Here is a 23134-nt window from a genome sequence, read left to right on the forward strand (position 1 = left end):
GTGAGGTGTTTTCGGAAAAGTAGTATGAAGCTTGTATATATCGGTGCAACTTCTGCAGAAGGACAAAATTTGATTGAAACTATAATGCAGTTTTAATGGACCCTTGTTGAGCCATGGACCTCGTATTTCTGGAGGGCTGGACTTATTCCATGAGGTCACTAACTATGCTGTTCATACCTTGATTGCCACCTTACGAAGCATAGTTAGTGACCTTGTGGAATAAGTCCAGCCAACCTTCGTGCCAAACTACTCTAAAATCCGACCAACCTAATATTCCAATTTTTTTGTGAACAGCAATAGTTTTTCATGATATTCTTCCACTGGACAATGTATAGTTATTCCCCACTTAAAGTGCAGCTCTATTAGGACCCCCATGATAGTCACAGCTTATGCCATTCAAATTGGCATAAGCTGCACATGCAATTGTTTGTGTTCCTTGTAAATGCAATGTGACTCACTATCTCCTCTCGATTCTGTAGGCATCCATCATCAGTGTGTCCTCAAGGCACAGGACCATCATACTTGGCCCTTCAACGAGTTTATCCTACAACTCTTAACATTCATCCTCACTAGGAATTACTTTACATTTATGGATGAGCTATACTTGCAAACCCAGGGTGTAGCAATGGGTACTTCATTTGCACCCTCCTTCGCCAATTTATATCTTGGGGGTTGGGAACGCTCTATTTTTGGCAATGATCTGTTACAGATCTTTCTGGATTCGATACTGTGTTGGTACAGGTTCATTGACGATATTCTCGACATATGGACAGGTACCACACGGGCTCTTGTTGAGTTTTTTAAATACCTTAATACTAATACATTCAATTTAACCTTTACTTACTCATACAGCCATACCTGTATCCCCTTTTTAGACCTGTGTACCAGTAAGGATACTCAAGGCAAATTAACAACAAACCTCTATCGGAAGCCGCGCTGCTGCTGCGGGCAACACCCTTTTACATGCATCAAGTTCGCATCCCCGCTCACTAGTGCCAAGCATCCCATACGCCCTGTACCTTAGACTTGGACGCAATTGTACGGAAGAACGGGACTTTTTGGCCCAGGCGGCGGCATTACGTGAGCGCTTACTGGCCCGTGGATACACACGCTCTAACCTAAGGAAGGCTTTTAACAAGGCATATGCTCGAACACGTGAATCATTATTGTTTGGCCCCCCAGGCCTAAACATCCCACTACAACTAAAATCGTTACCAAATTTTCATCACACCATAACATGTTAAGAAAAGTGATTTCTAACCATTGGCATCTTTTAGTGGATCATCATATTCTGGGGAAATATGTAAAATCCACCCCAGAATTGGTTTTCAGGAGAGCTACCACCCTTGGAGACAGATTAACAAGCAGCCACTATAGCACCAACGGACGGGAATTAAAAGGCCCTAGGGGCACATCCCATTGTGGTAATTGTCCGAAATGCCCATGGATTCTGGAGGGTGTTACTCACACCCTCCTGGAATGGGGAAATCTTTTCCCCTTCTCACCATGCGGATTGCGGCACAAAGGGCATAGTTTATCTCATGGTCTGTGCCTGCAGGGCCTTCTATGTGGGAAAGACCATCAGAGAACTACGCCAAAGAATAGGTGATCACTTATATTATTCATCGGGTGGTAAGCTAACTTCGGTGGGACGGCATTTACCACCGATATCAACCAGAATTTGTAAAATTCTTCATTCTGGAGGTGGTCCAAGAGGACCCACGGGGCAGGGATTGGGACTGGGAAATACTGAGGTGTGAAACTCTCTGGATTGAGCGGTTGAACGCCTTGGTGCCACCCAGCCTTAATGAGGCACAAACTTACAAATATTTTCTTAAATAAGAATCTATATATAGGTCCATACATTACTGCCCCCTCCCCCCCTTTTTTTTCAGATTTCATTAACTGGTTATTGGGTTGTTCAGCTTTAAGTTATAAAGGGGCCTTAACGGAATCTGGAAGCCCCCTTCCAGATTCCGGTGCCCCCAAGGGGACCCCCAGATTCCGGCGTCCACATGTGAATTGGTAAGGGGTACATTTTACCCCTACCATTTCACAAAAGAATGTGTCAAAAATAGTAAAAAAGACAGGAGACACTTAGGGACAAGTCCTTTAATAAAAATGTTCCCCAATGTCCATTCATCTTCTATCACGTTGCTGTCGAGCCAAAAAAAAAAGAAAAAAAAAAGAAAGAAAGCAACACCTTCACCTCCATGGGAGGCCACTCTTGACGTAAACGGGTGACCCTGGTCACCCGTTTATGTCACTGGGTGGCCCCACCCTTAGCTATATAAGAGCTGTCACCAAGAAGTGTCACTCGATGGGAGCCTCCCGTTGAGGTGGATGTGTTGTGTTTTTGTTTTCCTTTTTTCGGCTTGTCGGCGACATGATAGAAGATGAATGGACATCGTAGGACATTTAAAAAAAAATTATCTTTTAATAAAGGACTTGTCCCTAAGTGCCTCCTGTCTTTTTTACTTTTTTTGACAGTTTCTTTTGTGAAATGGTAGAGGTACAATGTACCCCTTACCAATTCACATGGGGGAGGCGGGATCTGGGTTTCCCCTTATTAAAGGGGGCTTACAGATTCCGATAAGCCCACCGCCTACAGAGCCCCACAACCACCCAGGCAAGGGTTGTAGGGATGAGAACCTTGTTCCCATCAACATGGGGACAGTGTGCTTTGAGGGGCTGCTCCAAACCACCCTCCCCATGTTGAGGGCATGTGGCCTGGTATGGTTCAGGAGGGGGGACGCTTTCTCATCCCCCCTCTCTTTTTCTGCAGGCTATAAGGTTGTGTTTTTTGGATTTTAGGGATACCCTTACACCATTTTTTTTTATTTGGCACTGGGTTTCCCTTCATTTCCATACCAGACCTGAAGAGCCTGGTATGGATTTTGGGGGGGACCCCACGCAATTTTTCTTCATTTTTGGTTTGGGGTTCCCCTTAATATTCATACCAGACCCAAAGGGCCTGTTAATGGACTAAGGGGGGGAACCCATGCTATTTTTTTTTTCAATGAGCTTTATCTATATTGCAGAGACCCGACAATTCATTACAGCCGAGATCAGTTTTAAATGACAATTTTTCCTTTAGAAATATAATTTTGCTGTGGTATTGTTCTAAACACGGGAAAAATGCGCCACTTTGCAGGCATACTATAGACACCCCCCTGGCATGACATTTAAAGGAATATTTCACTTTTATTGTTTCACTTTAAGCATTATTAAAATCACTGCTCCCAAAAAAAAAAAGCAGTTTTTAAAACTTTTTTTTCCATTGATACATGTCCCCCGGGGCAGGACCCGGGTCCCCAAACACTTTTTATGGCAATAACTTGCATGTAAGCCTTTTCAATGAGCACTTTAGATTTTTTATGTTAGTGTTTTACAGACTTTAACTGTGTTCCGGCGGCTTTTGAATTTGCCCCAAACACCACATATTGTTCGGTGTTTGCTGAACATCTGAACAACCAAAGTTCGGCCCAAACTTCTGCTCGGGCCAAACAATTCGCCCATCCCTATTAAGGACATTAAACTATATCAATAAATGAAATGTATTGCAGTTTACCAGTCCTTGGATGTGGTGGCTTCATTCGTTTTCATTTTCAGCAAGAACATAAAAAAAAATCTATTTTTGCCGGAAATGTGATGTTGTCATTTTCCATGAACTGAGCTAGAAGCAAAACAATGTTATCTTTCTTATGTAAATGGCACTGACTTCCAAAATTTTAATTTTGAATTGAATAGATTAGAATAGAATGGAAAAGAAAAGACTAGAATGGAATAGAAAATAATATAATAAAATAAAATAAAAAATAGAATAGACTTCAATAGAATAAAATAGAATAGAATAATAGAAAAAATATTCGAAATTCAAATTAGAATAGAATTCAAATTAGAATAGAATAGTTTAGAATGGAAAATAATAAAATAGAAAATAATAGAATAGGGCAATTGATTAAAATTAGATATAATATAACCACTAATTCTAATTTTGAATAGAATAAATTTAAATTCAAATAGAATAGATTATAATAGATAAGAATAGAATATTAAAGAAAAGAGTAGAATAAAACAGAAAAAAAAAAAGAGAATGGAATAGAATAAAATAGAAAGCATATAATTGTCTTCCAAAATATACATTTTGAGTATAATCAATTTGAATGCCAAATTGAATTTTTCAATTTTGGACAAATTGAATTCATTTCAATGGAATTCGGAAAGTTTGAATTGAATTAGAAAACAAATTAATAAAAAATGAAAACAAAGTAAATAAATTTACCAAATGTAACTAACTAAATTATTTAAATAATACATCGAAAAGAAACCATTTTTTTCTCGCTCTGCACATGTCCAGTTACACTTGCACATTATGTAACATGCATGGTTAAGGATATTAAAATATATCAATAAATTAAATGTATTGCAGGCAGTGGATGTGGTGGCTGCATTCATTTTAATTTGCAGAAAGAACAAAGAAAAAACCTGCTGATCTTGCCAGAAATTAGATATTGTTGTCATTTCCCATGAACTGAGCTGGGAGCGAAACAATGTTATCTTTCTCATGTAAACTGCTAATCCCATTACTTACAAAAAATGGGCAGGCGTGTTTGAAGTCCAGCCTGGCCGGGAAGTATGAATTCCTCCATAGATACAGTGGAGAACTGAGTGAAGCCACCCAGGGACAAGTAGTGAGAGTTATTTGCTGGGTTACAAAGATAAAATAAAAGGGAAAAACAGATTCAGATATGATTTACTCGATGTGGGCTGCACTCACCTGGTGATTAAAGTCAGATAAATGACTTCCAGATGTCTTCATGAATCCAAGCATATCATGTAAGGCGGCGGCCATAGAGTAAACCGCGAGATACACTTGGTGGGCATTACCACCATGGAAGAAGTGTTGGATATCACTAATACGTTCTGTGCCATTGCACTCATGAAGTGACCTTTTATATACATATTCAAAGAAAAGATTTTTGCGTTCATCTACAGAAGAACAACCAAATTCCATCATCCACAGATCTTCAAGTAATTTGTCGTCTGGCTTTTTTTGAGGTTGGAATTCATTAACAAAATTCTGGAATTCTGCAATACTTGTGGACTTGGCCCCAAAGGACAAACTACAATTAAACATTTCTGGGTGTTTACCAATGAGGGCAACGTTTGCCGCCCAAACAGGACTAAGGACGATCGTTCTGTCTTCTACATAACTTCTTATAAAATGTACAAAGTCAGTGTCAAAATCAAACAACGTCCCACAGATTACAATGACATGGACAGATGCTTTCCTAGTAGACTGTGCTCCTTCATCTATAAGTCTAAGCCTGGATTTCCGGCCAGCAACTTCTATATTAAAAGAAATGCAGATTTTATAGAGGTTCAGGACTTCCCTCAAAACTGAATACTCTTCGCTGTCACCTTCAGATCTAATAATTCCTATCCAGGTCCACCCAAAGTACTTCAGCATTTGAGCCAATTTAGAATAAATGACAAAATCATTTCGAAGCATCCGGAACAAGGTTGGGAAAACCCTCCTGTCTTTCAGTGATGGACTGGTTGCACCATAACTGATCTATAAAACATGGATGGACAATGCTACAAAGCTGCATGATATATAAAAACATGGTGGACCTGACTGGTCAAACATTACATTCTGGTTTTCAGCAGAAGCATCTTGTAACCAGTGTTGAGTTCTAATTAGGATCAAGAGGGGAGAGTGCAAGGGGGTGGGACTTTATATGAGGCACATGGTTTGTAAAAAGAAGCAAAAATGGTGAACATACTTGGATTTATTACTGGTTGCCATATAATACAGCGAAATATGATAAATAAACATATATAACAATGGTATAATAGTAATACAATACATAAAGTCATAAAAGCAATATCAAGGTATAGCAAACAATTGCCTTCCAGAGTTCACCAAAACCAACAATGAGGTAAAACCGTAATGCATAATAATGCCTGCAAAGACCATGACTTCATTGGTCCTGAAAAAGGGTATTAGAAGTAAGCTTGATGGTCGGGTAATGTTAATTTTTATATGATATATGGCATCTCTACGCGTTTCGTGGATAGCGGGCCACTCATCAGGAGCGGGCATAAGATGTATCTATGGGTAATTATAATGGTTGAAAGGGTATAATTATAAACATGAACAATGATGGGCTTGAGGTCCCCAAACCAGAGAACTTGTTAACTCACTAGCAATTAATATGATGGTGGTGTAGTGCCGGGTATCGTGACCATCCGAGGAATACTCCCAAACGGGAGCTGCGGCAGGCATCTTGTTCAGGGCGCACCAATGGGCATCGACCCTGGCAGGCATGGAGTCACAAGGCAACCTAAGCGAGTTCTAATTAGGGATGAGCTTAGTGTTTGGTCTGAACGTTAATTCAGACGTTCACACAGCCAAACATTTAGGGTGTTCATCGCGGATGGGCGTTCAGTGGTTGCCAAAGAGCCAGCAGCTGCTTGCACCTACTGTTTCCTACCACTGACATAACCCATTAATTTACAGTCCATGGCCATGTAAGCAAATGGGCTTATCATCACATCATTACCTTTATAAGGCCACATCGTTAAATTTGGGGAATTACATTAACCTGGATAGGGAATGTGGGGATGGGTCCTTATTAATAGAAAGACAAAGTGCTTTGCTGAGAGAGTCCTCCCTGGCAAAGCTCAATCCACATGTAGAGGGCATGTGACTTTGTCCCCCACCGTTCTTGGCCAGTCAGGCTGAATGCTCAGGTTAAGGGTCTGAAGTGGATTTTTAGAGGTACCTCACACACTCTTTTTTTTTTAAATAGACTTCACTTCAAAACCAAAGAATTCCTGAGGGACCTCACACCATTTTTAAAATTGTATTCATTTTTACCCTCCTCCTGCCCAGGACAATTTTCCGCTTTGAGCGCTGTCGCAGTTTGAATGGCCATTGCGCGGTCATGCAACACTGTACCCAAACTACATTTTTATAATTTTGTTCACATGACTCCAGCTTTCTTTTGGTGGTATTTAATCACCACTGGCTTTTTTTTCTGCTAAATAAAAAAAAAAGATTGGAAATTAAAAAAAAAAAATCTTAATTTCTATTACAAATTTTTTGCAAATAACAAATTGTTCTTCTACTTTTCTTTGGTGAAAATTACCCAAATCAGTGAATATTATTTAGTCTGTAGGAAGGTTATAGAATCCAAAAACTATGGGATATATATCTGAAAATTGATCAATCCTCTCATTTGTCGAGGCACAAAAATACCAGGACAGTACAAATACCCCCCAAATGACCCCTTTTTAGGAAGTAGATAGTCCAAGGTATTTAGTATGGGGCATGACTATTTTTTTCTACAACTGTCACCAGTGCAGTACTGGATCATTATATAACTGGTGTGACGGTGATCAGGGAACTGACTGGTGACAGTATGAAAAAATTGGTTTCCTGACAGACTCCATTGCAGCCAATGTGTGGGTTTAGTCCCGCCTCCATTACCCTATAGGACGATACTCCCATAAATCTTTGCTTCTTGCCAGAGGCCGTGTTCTTTTTTTGTCCTCCTCCAAAGGACCTAGCATGTGTCTTTTTACCCTGAAGGCTTGCGTTTTCTTCTGTGATGCTCTAGCTATTAGCAGAGTATGGAAGGGGCGTATGGAAGAGGCGCTGAAGAGGTGTATTCCTGATCACTGACAGGTTAAACCGCGTTCTGGTCATTAGCCTAGCTACTAGCAGGTGACTATCGCCCCCCCTAGAAGTCCGGCAGGTATATTGGTGGCTTACCTTCGGCTGGTGACCATGTGCGGGAGTGGTGAGTTCTGATGTCTGTCCATGGCAGCCGTTCTCTGTTGTTTATTTGTTTGTCCTGTGTTTTTTTGCCTGTGAATGAATGAATGAATGAAATACTTATATAGCGCACAATGCGAACTGAATCGCCTCTAGGCGCTGTGGCGAGCTTTGATCATCTGCTAAAAGAGGAAGGTCTTGAGTTTTTTCCTAAAAGCCAGGTGATTTTCTTCCAGGCGGATGTTGATTGGTAGAACATTCCATAGCCGAGGCCCTTGGACAGCGAATCTCCGATCCCCCTTGGATTTATACCGGGTTTTGGGCACGAGGAGGAGGTTTTTGTTGGCTGATCGAAGACTGCGGTTTGGTGTGTAATGATTTATTTTCTCCATTAGGTATTGCGGAGCTTCTCTATGCACGCATTTGTGGGTGAGGCAAAGGGTCTTGAACGTGATCCGATTTTTTACGGTTAGCCAATGTAAGCTCCTCAGTGAAGGAGAAATGGATTCCCAGGGTTTTTTTCCTGTTATCAGCCTTGCCGCCGTGTTTTGGATCAGTTGTAATCGCGCAAGTTGATATTGTGGTAATCCTATGTAAAGCGAGTTTGCGTAGTCCAGTCGTGAATTAATGATTGTTCCAACTACCACTGCTTTGTCATTCTTTGGGATAAAAGGGATGAGTCTGCGAAGCATGCGCAGCAGATGGTGAGATCGACTGACTACTGCTCCTATTTGCGCATCCATTGACATTTGTGCGTCTAAAATAACCCCGAGACTCTTCGCTTTGGTCTTTGGGGAGATAGTCTGCCCAAAGACGGTTGGTGGAGACCAGGAGGTTTTGGTTGCGGGCTTATGATTTTGGTGTAAGATAAGAAGCTCTGTCTTTGATTGGTTCAGCTGGAGGGAGTTGGTGGTCATCCAGTCCTCTATTGATTTGAGGCAGTTTTCAAGTTGTTGTTGGTGATCTTTTTTTCCATTGATCCGGAAATAAAGTTGCGTGTCGTCAGCGTAAGAGTGGAAGCAGAGATCTGAGCATCTGATGATTTGAAGGAGTGGGCGAATGTAAATGTTGAAGAGAACGGGTGACAACGGAGAGCCTTGAGGGACTCCGCAGGTGACTGCCCGAGTTTCGGAGAGGAATTTTCCTAGTTTCACTGTCTGTGACCGATTTCCTAGGAAGGAAGCGAACCAATGGAGATCTATGTCTTGGACTCCGGCTACTTCTGTGAGGCGGACGAGTAGAGTATTGTGATCTACTGTATCAAACGCTGCACTTAGGTCTAGCAGTACGAGGAGACACGGCTCTCCGTCATCTGCCGCTTCGAGGGCGTCATCCCAAATCTTGAGGAGAGCTGTTTCTGTTCCATGACCCGGGCGGAAGCCTGATTGCAGCGGGTCCAGGAGTTTGTGAGTATCCAGGTGAAGTTGTAGCTGATGTACTACAGCTTTCTCCATGATCTTAGAAATGGTGTTGAGGCTTGTAATTGGCCTACGGTTGTTTGGATCCTGAGGGTCCAGGTTTGGTTTCTTGAGTAGAGGTTTGACGATGCCTTGTTTAAGGATGCTGGGAACAATCCCTTCGTGGAATGATCGGTTTATGAGGTGGGTTATGGTTGGAGTCACGATGTCGGAGCATTCTTTCAGTAGTTTTGTGGGGATGATGTCAATGGGTGAAGTACTGTCACGCAGTTTATTAATGATGTTTTTTGCGGTGTCTACGGTAATTGGGGATAGTGAAAATTTTGGCGGTTGCGGTATGTTGGTGCGGACATCCTCTTTATGTATTTGCTGGCTGAGGTTGGATGTTTTCTTCTGACAAATTGTTTCCCTGATGGTTTTGACTTTATCGATGAAAAAATCCGACAGTTTGTCACAGTAATCCTGGGATTCGCTTTCTGGGGGTTCTAGGCACACCGGATTCATTGATTGATTAACCAGTTTAAACAGTTCCCGTGGTTGGTTTGCGGCCGTTGAGATTGTATATGAGAAGTGGTCCTTTTTGGCTTTGAAGATTGCTTTCCGATAATTCTCTGTCAGACCTTTGTAGTTAAATAGGTTTTCCTCGGTGGGATTTCTTCTCCATGTTCTTTCCGCTCTTCTGCGTTCTTGCTTTAGTACGGAGAGGGAGCTATTAAACCATCCAGCATTTTTCTTCCTGATGAGAGCCCTGCGTTTTGGTGCTACCGAGTCTGCTGATTGCAGTAATGCCTTGTTCAGGGAGTTGAGTGTTTCCTCCGTAGAGTGGTTTAAGGTTATTGTAGATATTTTTTTGGACAGAGTGGTTTTGAAGGCTTCGGAGTACAGTTTTTTATGCGATCTGGTCCAGTGCGTTGTTACAGGTTTCCGTTTTGCGTTGGTGATGTTGGTAGTGATTTTGAATTTGATGGCGTGGTGATCCGTCCATGGCAGAGTTATGTTGTCGAGTATGTTGACGTCGATGTTCTGTTTGAAAATGAGGTCCAGGGTGTGTCCTGACCCATGCGTGGGAGTCTTTATCAGTTGCTGTAGACCCAGTTCTTCTAGTTGATTGATGCAGGCAGTCGCGATGGGGTCTTTAGGCTCGTTTGCCCAAAGGTTGAAATCTCCGAGTGCCAGGAAATTTTTGAATTTTAGGGTGTGCATTGCAAAGGATTCCGTGAGGGGTGAAAGAAGATTGGACTTTGGTCCCGGTGGTCTGTAGCACAGTAGAATATGAGTGGTGTCATGGGGTGTTGGTTGAAAATGTAGCGTCAGGGTTTCCATAAAAGACACTGGGTTCTGAGATGATGGTTTAGTGAGATCCAGGTGACCTTTAAAGATCACTGCTAGGCCTCCTCCTTTTTTCCCTATCCGGTGTTCGGTTAGGATTCTGTAGTTTTCCGGCACCAATTCGGTGAGGATGGTGTTGCAGTCAGAGGTTAACCAGCTTTCGGTGATGAAGAGGCAGTCTACATTGTTATCGATGATGAAGTCGTGTACTTCCAGTCTATGTATGACTGCAGACCTGGCGTTAATCAAGGCGCAATCTAATTGTAGTGGTCGAGTAGATGTCTTCCTGTGGTTGGGAGCTGCTTGTCGTCCGGTTTTTAATAGTTGTCCTCTTTCCTCTGTGCCACTGGGTCCCCATACACCGTTTGTACGGTGTGTCTGGCTAGCAGGGCGGCTGGTTTCCTTGTGTTCCAGCCACCGAGCTACTTCCTCGTTTGCCACACGGTCGTTCTGTGCATGCGCGAGGCCGGCGCGGGAACGAGGCTTGGTTCGTGCATGCGCGTAGCTGATTTTGCGCATGCGCACTAGCATTGGGATGGCGCAATCAATGACGTCATTAAGGCGGCAGTTTTAAAAGGGGAAAACAGCTTACAAGCCTCTGGGATGCATGTAAAGCCTACAGTGCCTATCCTGACTGTCTGATTCCTTCACAAAAAGGTATGTGTCTGTGGGGAAAAGGCATACTACCTATTTTTCCCTAGCTGTTCACTGTATTTATTTGGAGCTGTTTTTATTTCAGCCCTGATGGACCCTTCCAGAATTCTGGATTCGTCACTGCCTGCTAGTGGCCAGCCCTCTCGTAGCAGATATTTGGTTGGGGGTTTTCCCTTGGATTACCTGCTGGGGGGGATAGTGGAACATCAGTGTATGTTGTTCCACTAACACGGTTGTTGTTTTTTTCCTTTTTAGCCCCTCTAGGTCTACCCAACACTGGAGTTCTCACAGAGGAAGTGATTAGTCAAAATCCCTTCGCTGGCATTCCTCTTCCAGATCCAGACGCCACAGTTCTCCTGCGAGAACTAATCACCGTAGCCGGGAACCATTCCGTCCTTCCATGGCTTGCTCCAGTCATGTAGCAGAAGGATTATGTTGGGGGTGTAGAACACATGTCCTTGCAGACAAGTACCTTTGTGACGCCTGCTATGTTAAAGCAACTGGTGAAAGGAGTGACTCTGACCAGCAACTGAAATCTCTGGTTGAAAAGATGGTCAAGGACAGTCTAAAGAAATTGGAAGCCCCCCATTTGTCTCCCGTAGAGTCTCCAAGGTCTCCAAGGAGGGATGTTCAGGCTCAGAACACTTGGGATTCCTCTTTTCCTAGCCATCTGTCCACTGTCCTCTCAGATAGTGAATCTTAGGAAGATGAGGCTGAGTCCGGTTTTGATTTTTCTCTGCTTCCTCCTTTGGTCAAAGCCATCAAGGAAACGTTGAATTGGGAAGAGCCTGTAGCAGCTCCGGCAAAACAGAGAAAACATTTTAAGCAACTAAAGAAGGAGCGTATTAGCTTCCCTTTTCTTTCAGAATTGGGGGAAGTGATCACGGATGAGTGGGGTAAAGTAGAGAAGAAGAATTTTCTCCTGTCCAAAATTCAGAGGCTTTATCCTTTGAAGGAGGAAGAAGTTAAGCAATTGAAATCTTCCTCTCTGGTGGATGTGGCAGTAATGAGATTGGTCAGACATGTGACCCTTCCTCTGGAGGATACAGTCTCTTTCAAGGATGCTCTGGATAGGAGGATAGATTCTGACCTGAAGCGGATCTATCTTACGGCAGGCATGGCCTGTAAACCAGTCTTGGCCTTGGCTGCCTTGTTGTCTAGAGCAATGGAAGTCTGGTCTGATAATGTTGAGGAGACACTCAGAAATGTCTCGGAAGATCTTGCCAAGAGTTCACCCATCCAGGAACTGAGGCTGGCTTTGGCTTTCTTAGGGGAGGCCTCTATTGACATTATCCGACTGGTGGCTCAATTTATGCTTTCCTCCATGACTGCCAAGTGTGCCCTGTGGCTCCGTCCTTGGCTAGCCGATCCTTCTTCAAAGCAGGTCTGGTGCTGAATCCCCTTTGACGGTTCGTCTCTTTTCTGCAATAAACTGGATAGTGCGATGACTCTGGGCACACTGGGGGTAAGTCTGGGTTTCTTCCCCAAGACAGGCGTCTGCAGAGCCAAAGAAGATTGTTTCCAAGGAAGCAGAATCAAGACCGTGCCAGGGAGGCACGCAGTTATAGGCCTGGATGGAAATTTTCCAGATCTTGGAGGTCCAGACAAACGTCTCTCAAGAAGACTGCAAAGAGCAGTTTGACGGGGAAGAAGAAGCCAACCAAGTCCTTTTGAGATCGGGCCCACCCAGACGGTCCAGATAGGAGCTCGTTTGCTCCATTTTCCGCACATCTGGGTGGCCTCGATCCAGGATTTTTGGACCGTCAAGACAGTCTCTTCTGGACACACTTGGACATTCAGCAGTGTCCCCAAGCTCAAGTGTGTTCCCACGTCCATTCCGGTGTCAGAAGAGAAAAGGCAAATACTTTCAGCCTACATAAAATTTTGTTGGATCAAGGCGCCGCTATTCCCGTTCCAGTCGACCAACGCGGCATGGGAATGTATTCCCCTCTTTTCTTGGTCCAGAAGAAGAACGGTGCATGGAGACCTGTAATAGACTTGATGCATCTAAATCGCTTCATAAAAAAGGAGAGGTTCAAGATGGAGACCCTGTCCATGATCCAACAGTCAGTGCAGCCAGGGGACTGGCTTGTCTCAATAGATCTCAAAGACGCCTATTTTCACGTCCCGGTGGCAACAGAGTTCCAACAATTTCTTCGGTTCTCCATAGGCCAGCTTCAATTGCAATTTACATGCCTTCCCTTTGGTCTGTCAACTTCTCCACGTACATTCTCGAAGGTCCTGCTGGCAGTAGTGGCATTATTAAGAATCAGAAAAATCCGGATTCATCACTACCTGGATGATCTGCTCCTTCTGGCTCAGGACAGAGATTGTCTCTTGGGACACTGGGATCAGACCATTTCAACCCTCAAGGAATTCGGGTGGCTCCTGAATCTGGAAAAGAGCCAGTTAGTGCCTGCACAGTCTCTTGTGTTCCTCAGAGCACTTTTAGACACAGTGAGAGGTACTATCTCTCTGCCCGAAGAGAAGATCGCAATAGTTCGGGACAGGGTTCGCCTGGCTCTATCTTCTTCTCCTCTCAGTGTCCACTATACCGATGGTGAAGTGGGCACAATGGAGGATGCTCCCCTTTCAGATGGGTTTACTTCACCAGTGGTCGGGAGAGAAAATCCAGTCCATATGTATCACTCAGGTCATGAGGGCTTCCCTCCTCTGGTGGCTTTGTCGGGAGAACCTGCTAAATTGCCATTCCATTCTTCCAATCAAGTGGATCACAGTAACGTCAGATGCCAGCAACAGAGGTTGGGGGGGGCACATTGTCTGAAGGAGGTAGCTCAGGGTATTTGGGACTTCCCCTCTCAGGGAATAGTGTCAAATGTTCTAGAGTTACGTGCAGCCTTTCTAGCATTACTGGCCTTTTTGCATCTGATAGTGGGAACATTTGTAGTCCTTAGGCTGGAAAATACGACAGCGGTAGCCTATATAAGAAAGCAAGGGGGCAACAGAAGTCGATCTCTGCTACTGGAAGTGGAACCGATCATGCGTTGGGCCCAGACGAATCTGGCCAACTTTACGGCAGCCTATGTGCCTGGAGTTCTCAATGTCCATGTGGACTTTCTCTCACGAGTCCACTTGGACAACAATGAGTGGGCTCTTCACAAGGATGTTTTTCAGTAGATATTAACCTTGGGGATTTCTCCAGAGGTGGATCTCTTTGCCTCCCGATACAACAGGAAGCTAACGAGGTACTATTCGAGGTTCAGGGATCCGCAAGCCTACGGAATAGACGCTCTAACAAAACAGTGGTGGTTCCACGGGGCATAAGCCTTCTCTCCAATCACAATCATCTTCCAGTTCCCTCCTCAGCTTCCAGGATCCAGTTCCTCTCCCATGAAGACTGGATCTGCTCTCCCAAGGCACGATTCTCCACCTGTGTCGAGCTCACCTACAGTTAAGGGCCTGGTTCTTGAGAGGGGAAGGTTGGAAGCACTAGGATGTCCCAAAGAAGCTATTCCCACTCTCTTAAGTGCTAGAAGACGGAGCACTAATAAAGTGTATGAACGGATTTGGGCTAGGTTTGCGTCCTATATGTCCTCCAGAACTAATTCATGTGGCTCACCTGCAGTCCAAGATATTTTGAGCTTTCTGCAAATGGGCCTGGACTTGCCCCTGGCAGTTAGTTCCCTTTTGTGTTCAAGTGTCTGCTATCTCCGCATTCACAGGAGTGTCGTGGGCCAAACATGCCCTTATTCAACAATTCTTTAAAGGAGCAGTGAGACTGGGACCCCAGAGGAAACCCAGGTTCCCTAAATGGGACCTGCAACTAGTTTTAGACTTTTTTTTCCCATCTTGATAAATCTCTTTCCATCAGAGAGCTCACCATGAAAACTGCTTTTTTGGTGGCTGTCACCTCAGTGAAGAGGGTATCGGAAATTCAGGTTCTAGGAGCCAAAGAACCTTTCTTAACCTTCTTCCCGGACAGGTTGGTCCTGGTTCCAATGTTGGAGTCAAACCCTAAGGTCACCTCGATTTTTCATGAGAATCAGGAGATCTCACTCCCCAGCTTCAGGTCCACTGGATCCTCAGATGTTCATCCTCTGGATGTTGGTGGCTCCTTAAAGCAATATCTGGAAGTTACAGCTCCATTTCGTCAGTCGGATTATCTGTTCGTTCTGTTCTATGGGAAGAACAAGGGCTTTGGTGCGTCAGTTAGATCAATTGCTGCATGGATAGTTCAAGCAATTCTGTGGGCATATAGAGAGAAGGGCTTGGCTCCTCCTCAGGCGGTAACAGCACATTCAACCAGAAGTCTTTCTACCTCGTGGGCGGCCTCGCGCCATGTGGCTCCTGATGTTATCTGCAGGGCAGAATCTTGGTCGTCAATCCACACCTTCATGACTAGTTATTGTGTGGACCCGGCGGCTCTATCTTCAGTTGACTTTGGTGTTAAAGTTTTGTCAGTTGACAGTGCCAAATAAATCTTTGTTTATTCAGCATTTTTTCCCACCCAGGTGTGTTTGGCGAGTTATTTTCCACCCAGGCTGCCATGGAGTCTGTCAGGAAAACGGAAAATGTATGTCAAAATACTTACCGTAATTTTCCTTTCCTGATAGACTCCATTGCAGCAGGAGTTCCCTCCCAAATGGCTGGAGTAGGATAGTTACCGAACACGGCCTCTGGCAGGAAGCAAAAATTTATAGGAGTATCGTCCTATAAGGTAATGGAGGCAGGACTAAACCCACACGTTGGCTGCCATGGAGTCCATCAGGAAAGGAAAAATGATGGTAAGTATTTTGACATAAATTTTCCGGGGTTTTTTTGTTTTTTTTAATTACCTTTTTTTTTCATTTTTTTAGAATTTGTTTTTTTTTAACACACTGTGACCAGAGCAATATAATGTCACCATAGTAACATTGTAATACTCTGGGGAAGGGATCAGATTTTTTTTTTTTACACACTATGTTTGCTTATAGCAGTAAATTACATTGCTATATGCAAGCATTTTACCTAAATAAATTGATTCATTCAGTTTGTTTTCTTCTGATTAGCTGTGATTGGTCAAAGCTAATCACATGGTACAGATGGGCTGTCATTGGCCCTGCCTGTACCACGTGATCAAACTGACCAATCACAACTAGCCACACAATTGTACACATTGGATGGAATGAAAGGAAACCATCCATTGTGTACAACTGTCATGTGAACTGCTGTGATTGGTCGTAGCGATCACATGGAACCGGCATGCATGGCCCCGTGGTATGATTTCCATTGAGGATCTTAAAGCCGCTGTTAGACGTGTGCACTAAACATTCCTTCGTTTTTGCTTTTGTTTCACAATTCGTAAATTTGTAAATTCGAAAATTTGAAAATAGGAAAGAAAATCAGAAAATTTGAAATATTAAGTAACTAACTAATAATTACTAACAATTCAATTTAGGTATTGGAATTTCATTTCAAATTTGGCTGTTAGTGAATTTAACGAATATGAATTTATCAGAAGTTATGAATTATCTGAAATAATGAATGTCTCATCCACACAAATCAAATGGAATGAATTAATAATAAATAAATAATAAATAAAAAAATAATAAATAAAAATAATAGTAATAAAAAGTTTATTATTATTATTATTATTATTATTATTATTTATTATTAATTCATTATGTTCCATTTTGGTCAGATGCAGCATTCGTTATTTCAGATAGTTCGTAACTTCAGATAAATTCGTATTCACTAACAGCCAAATTAGAAAGGAAATTCAAAAAAGGAGCACTGCACCCCAAGCCCACCCAGGTGTGTGACAATAGTGAATGAATATGCAGCCTTTTCTCACTTTGTCTGAAAAATACCTCGGACAATAAAATACATTATAAAGCAGGAAAAACACCAAGGAAAGGATACAATTTTTTATTTGTGTTTTTTTTTTAACTCTTGCATATGATGAATGATCATAGTTACAAAGGAAAAATTGGAGATAGATATCCGAAATGCGTGACACCAAATCCAAAAAGTATAAGTAGAAAAAGTGAACTTGGAAAACGGACTTTAAAGGCTGCCATTATAATCCCAATGGGGAAAAAAGGGGGTTCTCAAAAGTATAAATAAAATTTCAAAATGTATTAAAAATCATCATAAAAAAATGTCACAAAGACAAATGCATAGATATGTCACTATACATTTACATTCCCCCATCTATTACAGATATGGCTGGACAAGGAAACCTGTACGTGTGGCCTCAAACATATTGAGTGTATTCCTTTACATTTCTCTTTTATCTGAAGGCCAGCCGACAGGATCACAATACCAGCATCAATAGATCACTACACGTTTCGCCCAAAGCTTCCTCAGGAGATCCTATTGCAAGGGTAGGGAATCTTGGCTCTCCAGCTGTTTTGAAACTACAACTCCCATGAGACATTGCAAGACCCTAGCATGACTGCTAGAGGCAGAGGCATGATGGGATTTGTAGTTTCAAAACAGCTGGAGAGCCAACGTTCCCTACCCCTGTCCTATTGGTACATGATCTAAATATGGGAGGCGTGAGGCATCCAAGCCCCCGTGAAGGAGAAGAGGGGAAGGGAGAGAGGAAATCTTGCTTGACCGACTCCAAGGGGAGTAAAGAGGGGAATCAAACAGCCAAATGAAGGGCCTCTTTCATGAATAGCAGCTTTTAAATGCACTTTTCAGTAGTGATATGGGATAGGTTACAGATGATGATCCCAAAGGCTTCCATCCTTTTACTAAGCCAGACAGGGTATGTGGTATAATAAGTCTAAGTCTAAGTGATGGGGGGTATTGTTTGGCAACAAGGACGGGAACACAAGGAACCACAGGCCCCATCAGGAAGGGCATCTACACTACTTTGATCATTTCAAATACCTAAATTGGACTTATTATACCACACATGGGTCACTCAATCACTCAGAATCAAACACCATGGAGGGTATCAATGCAGATCTTGATTGTCCCAGAACACGATGGGACGTGTTTGTGTTCTAATTACATAATTCAAACCCCATGGTGCCATGGCATCTGGAACAGGTAATAATTACTTGAGTCATATAGCTATAAATGTTAACCATTATCAAATTGCCAGTGTAGAATTGTTAAAATGGTATTCTATGTAGGTGACAGATGGTATTGAAGACCATCAACAATGGTCCCGGCTGGTAAGGCCATTGCTATATGACCAGATCTGAACATTTGAAAATGAAATTTAGACCTTCTCACAATAAACTGTTTTAATGGAGTCAACTTAAATTCTAAAAGAAAAAAAGGCCTTACTGACCTGTACATAACGATATAAAGCCAATATCTGTGCTATAGATGTGGTGGTTGCAGAGCTCTGGTCTCCAATGAAGCCCAGTATTTTTTTACGTTGTCTGCAAGAGTAATTTGGGACCATCTTTCCCGGTCCGGATAAAATCTGTAATGTGTTCTTTATCGCCTTTCTGTTCTCCTGACAGGAGTCATATACGTGATATCCAAGAGTAATATTTGGTAACATTGTAGGGTTTTTGTTAATTTCATCAATGGCAAAAAAGAAAGTCAACAGATCCTTATAAAAGTGCGGCTGAGGACTGCAAAACAAAAAAAGTATGATTTGGGGTTTTCAGTTATTTTGGGGATATATTGGTTTTTATTTTATGTTGAGAAAGGACCTTCATTTTAGAGTACACTTTTTTTTAAATGTTATGTTGATAGGGCCTTTATTTAACTTTGGGTGTTCAAAGCAAAGCATTACATGTTACTTATCATATTTTCTTGAAGATTTCTTCTGTTTGCAGCACACCGCTACATCATTTGAAAGAAAAACTTGAATGTAAAAGTAATGTACACTTTTAATATCTCACATTTTATCACTCAATTTCATTGCACCCTCTGTCCTAATTGAGAAAATAAAAGTTAGGCATATATCAGTTAGGCCTATTATCCCTAACTCAAACTGTTCTACTGCCCAATTTTACTCTGCGGTATCATCTACAGTAACTTAAGCCTTGTAGTAAAGCCCCAACCTGTGCTTCTTGATTTTAGTACATTTCATCCTTGCTTTGCACATTAAAAGTGATAGTAGGCTGAGGAAGAGGTGAGTATGCCTCAAAACACATTTCTACTGCGCATTCCCAGAATGAGGGAATTCCTTGTGTCTGTGGGGGCTCTTTCAGGTCCCGTGAGTTATCCAGGTGATTCCACAATGGGATCAGGGGCCCACCTTCCAGGCTGTCCCATGCTTGTGGCCAAAGCTGGAGAGACTTTCCTTGTGAGACTTTGATGTTCCACCATAGCTCACAATACCCACCTGTACTTTGTCATATTTGTGAGTGCAGTTTTATTGTTTAATAAATGTATATGCTTTTATTACTTAATATACTATGGTGTATTTTCACTGTGATCTCTCCTTGTTTGCATGCACCCGCTCCTGTATACCCAGCATCATCACTTACATAGCTAGAGTAGTAGGCTGCCATTTAGTTTTGAGCTGCCCACCTTTATCGTTGTGTAAATTGTTATTGCAGTTAAAGTGATTGTAAACCCTGTTACACCACTTGTACCTACAGGTAAGCCTATAATAAGGCTTAACTGTAGGTACTGTAAATATCTCCTAAACCTGCATGGTTTAGGATCTATTTGCCATATAGCACTGAAGAAATGGCTCGCTCTTGCCGTTTCTTCAGCAGCCGTGCCATGACTGGTGGCTCCCTCGCGCATTGTGCCACAGTGCCAGAGCCCATGAATCTGGAAATAACTCCGGAAGACATGTCGCCGCTGCCACATTGTCGATCTAAGGTAAAGATTTCATATTTATCTAGTATCCGATGCGGGGAGATGGGGACAGATCTTTCCATTCCATAACGCCCTGAGAAAGGACCTGCAGGCTATATTTTAGCCCAGGGCCGTCTTTAATATTGATTGGACCCGGGGCAAAACTTTTCTTTGCCCCCCCCCCCCATGCAGTTTTGCTCTCCACCTGCTCTGACATATAAAATAAATAGCAGCTAGACTCAAAATCATTTACTGAATCAGATCAGGCAGCTATTGCGATTGGTTGACAGTGTATCATTACCACTCACTGACTGGTTACTAGAGGTTACACACATTATGGCTCACTGATTAGTTGCTAGAGGTTACAGCACATGATTTCTGCTTGTTGATTGGTTGCTAGAGATTACTGTGGATATGACCACAGGGGGGCATTATATACATATCAATGCTGACTAGGGATGAGCTTCGTGTTCGAGTCGAACGCATGTTCGAGTCGAACATCGGTCGTTCGTGCGTTCGCCGAATTCCGAACGTTTGGGCCGTTCGCGGCAAAATTCGTGTGGCCCACAATGCACTGCGATGGCGCAATGCATTGCTGTCTCACGATTGGCCAAGCATGCACTGTGACCCCGCATGCTTGGCCAATCGCAGCGCCAGTAGCGAGGAGAGCAATGGTTGGCCACAGGCATCCTGCCTGTGGCCAATCATAGCTCAGACTGTGTAGTGCACGCCCCACACTATATAAAGCTGCCTTTCAGGCGGCCTCGTGTATTGTTTGTTAGCATCTGAAGCAGTGGGTGTTCTGTGTACCTTCAACACAGTTACACACCAATCGTTTTTGGCTGATTTACTATTTTGCTCTTGTGTAGTGGTTACTGTCTGTGCCCTGACCGCAGTATACACCACTATATTCACCTCACCTATATAGCTAGTGATCTAGCTTTAATAATAGAGCTTGCAGTCAGTAGTGTTAGTGCGTGCTGTCTGCGTGCTCTGTACCCAGTACATACCACTATATACACCTACAAAGCTGTTCTCTATTTGAGCCCGATTGTCATTTGCTGGAGTTATTGGAAGTTGTGTGTGCCTCCAGCACAGCACAGTATACATCTGTATATACCCCTTTAACTCTGCTGTTTTCTTGTTATTGTCTGCGTGCCCTGACCGCAGTATACACCGTGATATTCACCTCACCTATATAGCTAGTGGTCCATCTTTAACAATAGAGCTTGCAGTCAGCAGTGTCACTCAGGAGATAGTGCGTGCTGTGTGCCTGCTCTGTACCCAGTACATACCGCTATTATCCACCTACATATCTGTTCTCTATTTGGGCCCGATTGACATCTGCTGGAGTTATTGGAAGTTGTGTGTGCTTCCAGCACAGCACAGTATACATCTGTATATACCCCTTTAACTCTGCTTTTTTCTTGTTATTGTCTGCGTGCCCTGACCGCAGTATACACCGTGATATTCACCTCACCTATATAGCTAGTGGTCCATCTTTAACAATAGAGCTTGCAGTCAGTAGTGTCACTCAGGAGATAGTGCGTGCTGTGTGCCTGCTCTGTACCCAGTACATACCGCTATTATCCACCTACATAGCTGTTCTCTATTTGGGCCCGATTGGCATCTGCTGGAGTTATTGGAAGTTGTGTGTGCTTCCAGCACAGCACAGTATACATCTGTATATACCCCTTTAACTCTGCTGTTTTCTGGTTATTGTCTGCGTGCCCTGACCGCAGTATACACCGTGATATTCACCTCACCTATATAGCTAGTGGTCCATCTTTAACAATAGAGCTTGCAGTCAGTAGTGTCACTCAGGAGATAGTGCGTGCTGTGTGCCTGCTCTGTACCCAGTACATACCGCTATTATCCACCTACATAGCTGTTCTCTATTTGGGCCCGATTGGCATCTGCTGGAGTTATTGGAAGTTGTGTGTGCTTCCAGCACAGCACAGTATACATCTGTATATACCCCTTTAACTCTGCTGTTCTATAAAAAAGGCATCTGCAGGAGTTAGTGGGTGTTGTGTGCCTCCAGCACAATATAAACTACCCAACTACTGTTTTACCCAACTCCCTTCAGGCCATTACCATGTCTGGAAGGCCAGCAAGGAGAGGCAGACAGGCGCGAGCCGATAAAAGAGGGCAAGCAGGCTCTGTGTCTAGAGACATCAGTGCTGGTCGTGGACGCGGTGCATTGTCATCAGCACGTGGCCATGGGACATGCTTGTCCTTCTTTTCTGCAGCTGGACATGTTGAACCGCAACATGCCAACGACTTGGTAGAGTGGATGACCAAGCCCTCTTCATCCTCCTCATCCTCTCTCACCCAGTCTCAGGGTAGTAGAAAAGCAGCTGCCAACACATCGTCGTCCCTCCTCTCAATGTCATCATCAGTGACTCCTTCCCTAGACCCACCACGTCCTCCTGAGGAGTCTCCTGAACTCTTTGAGCACAGTGTTGGGTACATGCTCCAGGAGGATGCCCAGTGTTTGGTGGGCTCTGATGATGACACTCAGCTAGAGGAAGGCAGTAGCGTGAGCACAGAGAGAGGGGATGCTCAAGAAGGACAGCAATCTGGCAGTCATGTTCCACAAGCTGCAGCATACTGCCAGGTTTGCTACAGCGATGAAGAGGGAGGGGATGATGAGGGCACTGACTCCACGTGGGTGCCTGGAAGGAGGGAGGAGGAGGAGGAGGAGGAGGAGGAGGAGGCACATGTCCAACGAGGCAGGATGCCCTCCGGGGGCCAGCTTAGGGGCAGCACACCGACTGAATCACACCGCAGAGCTCCGCCTGCGCAGAGCGCTTCCTCTGCGCAGAGCGCTTCCTCTGCGCGTTATTCTAAAAGTTCTTTGGTGTGGGCCTTTTTTGAGACGAGTGCATCAGATCGCACCGCTGCTATTTGCAACATATGTCTCAAGCGTATCTCACGTGGCCAAAACATCAGCCGCTTGGGCACCACATGCTTGACCAGACATATGTTGACCTGCCATGCAGCTCGTTGGCAAGCATACCTCAAAGACCCACACCAAAGAACAAAGCGGACCTCTCCTTGCTCCTCATCAGCTGGCATCTCCAACCCCACTAGACCTTCAGTCCTCTCTGAAACCTGCTCTGAGAGGAATGAAGGTGTAGAATTAGGTGTGTCACAGCCAAGTGCTTCCGGGAACTCTGCTAGTGGTACATCCACGTCCGATTATAGCAGACAAATGTCC

The sequence above is a fragment of the Lithobates pipiens genome, unplaced genomic scaffold (assembly GCF_037356315.1).
Source record: "Lithobates pipiens isolate NorthernLeopardFrog02 unplaced genomic scaffold, aLitPip1_a1.2 Scaffold_24, whole genome shotgun sequence".
In the NCBI taxonomy this organism is placed as follows: Eukaryota; Metazoa; Chordata; class Amphibia; order Anura; family Ranidae; genus Lithobates; species Lithobates pipiens.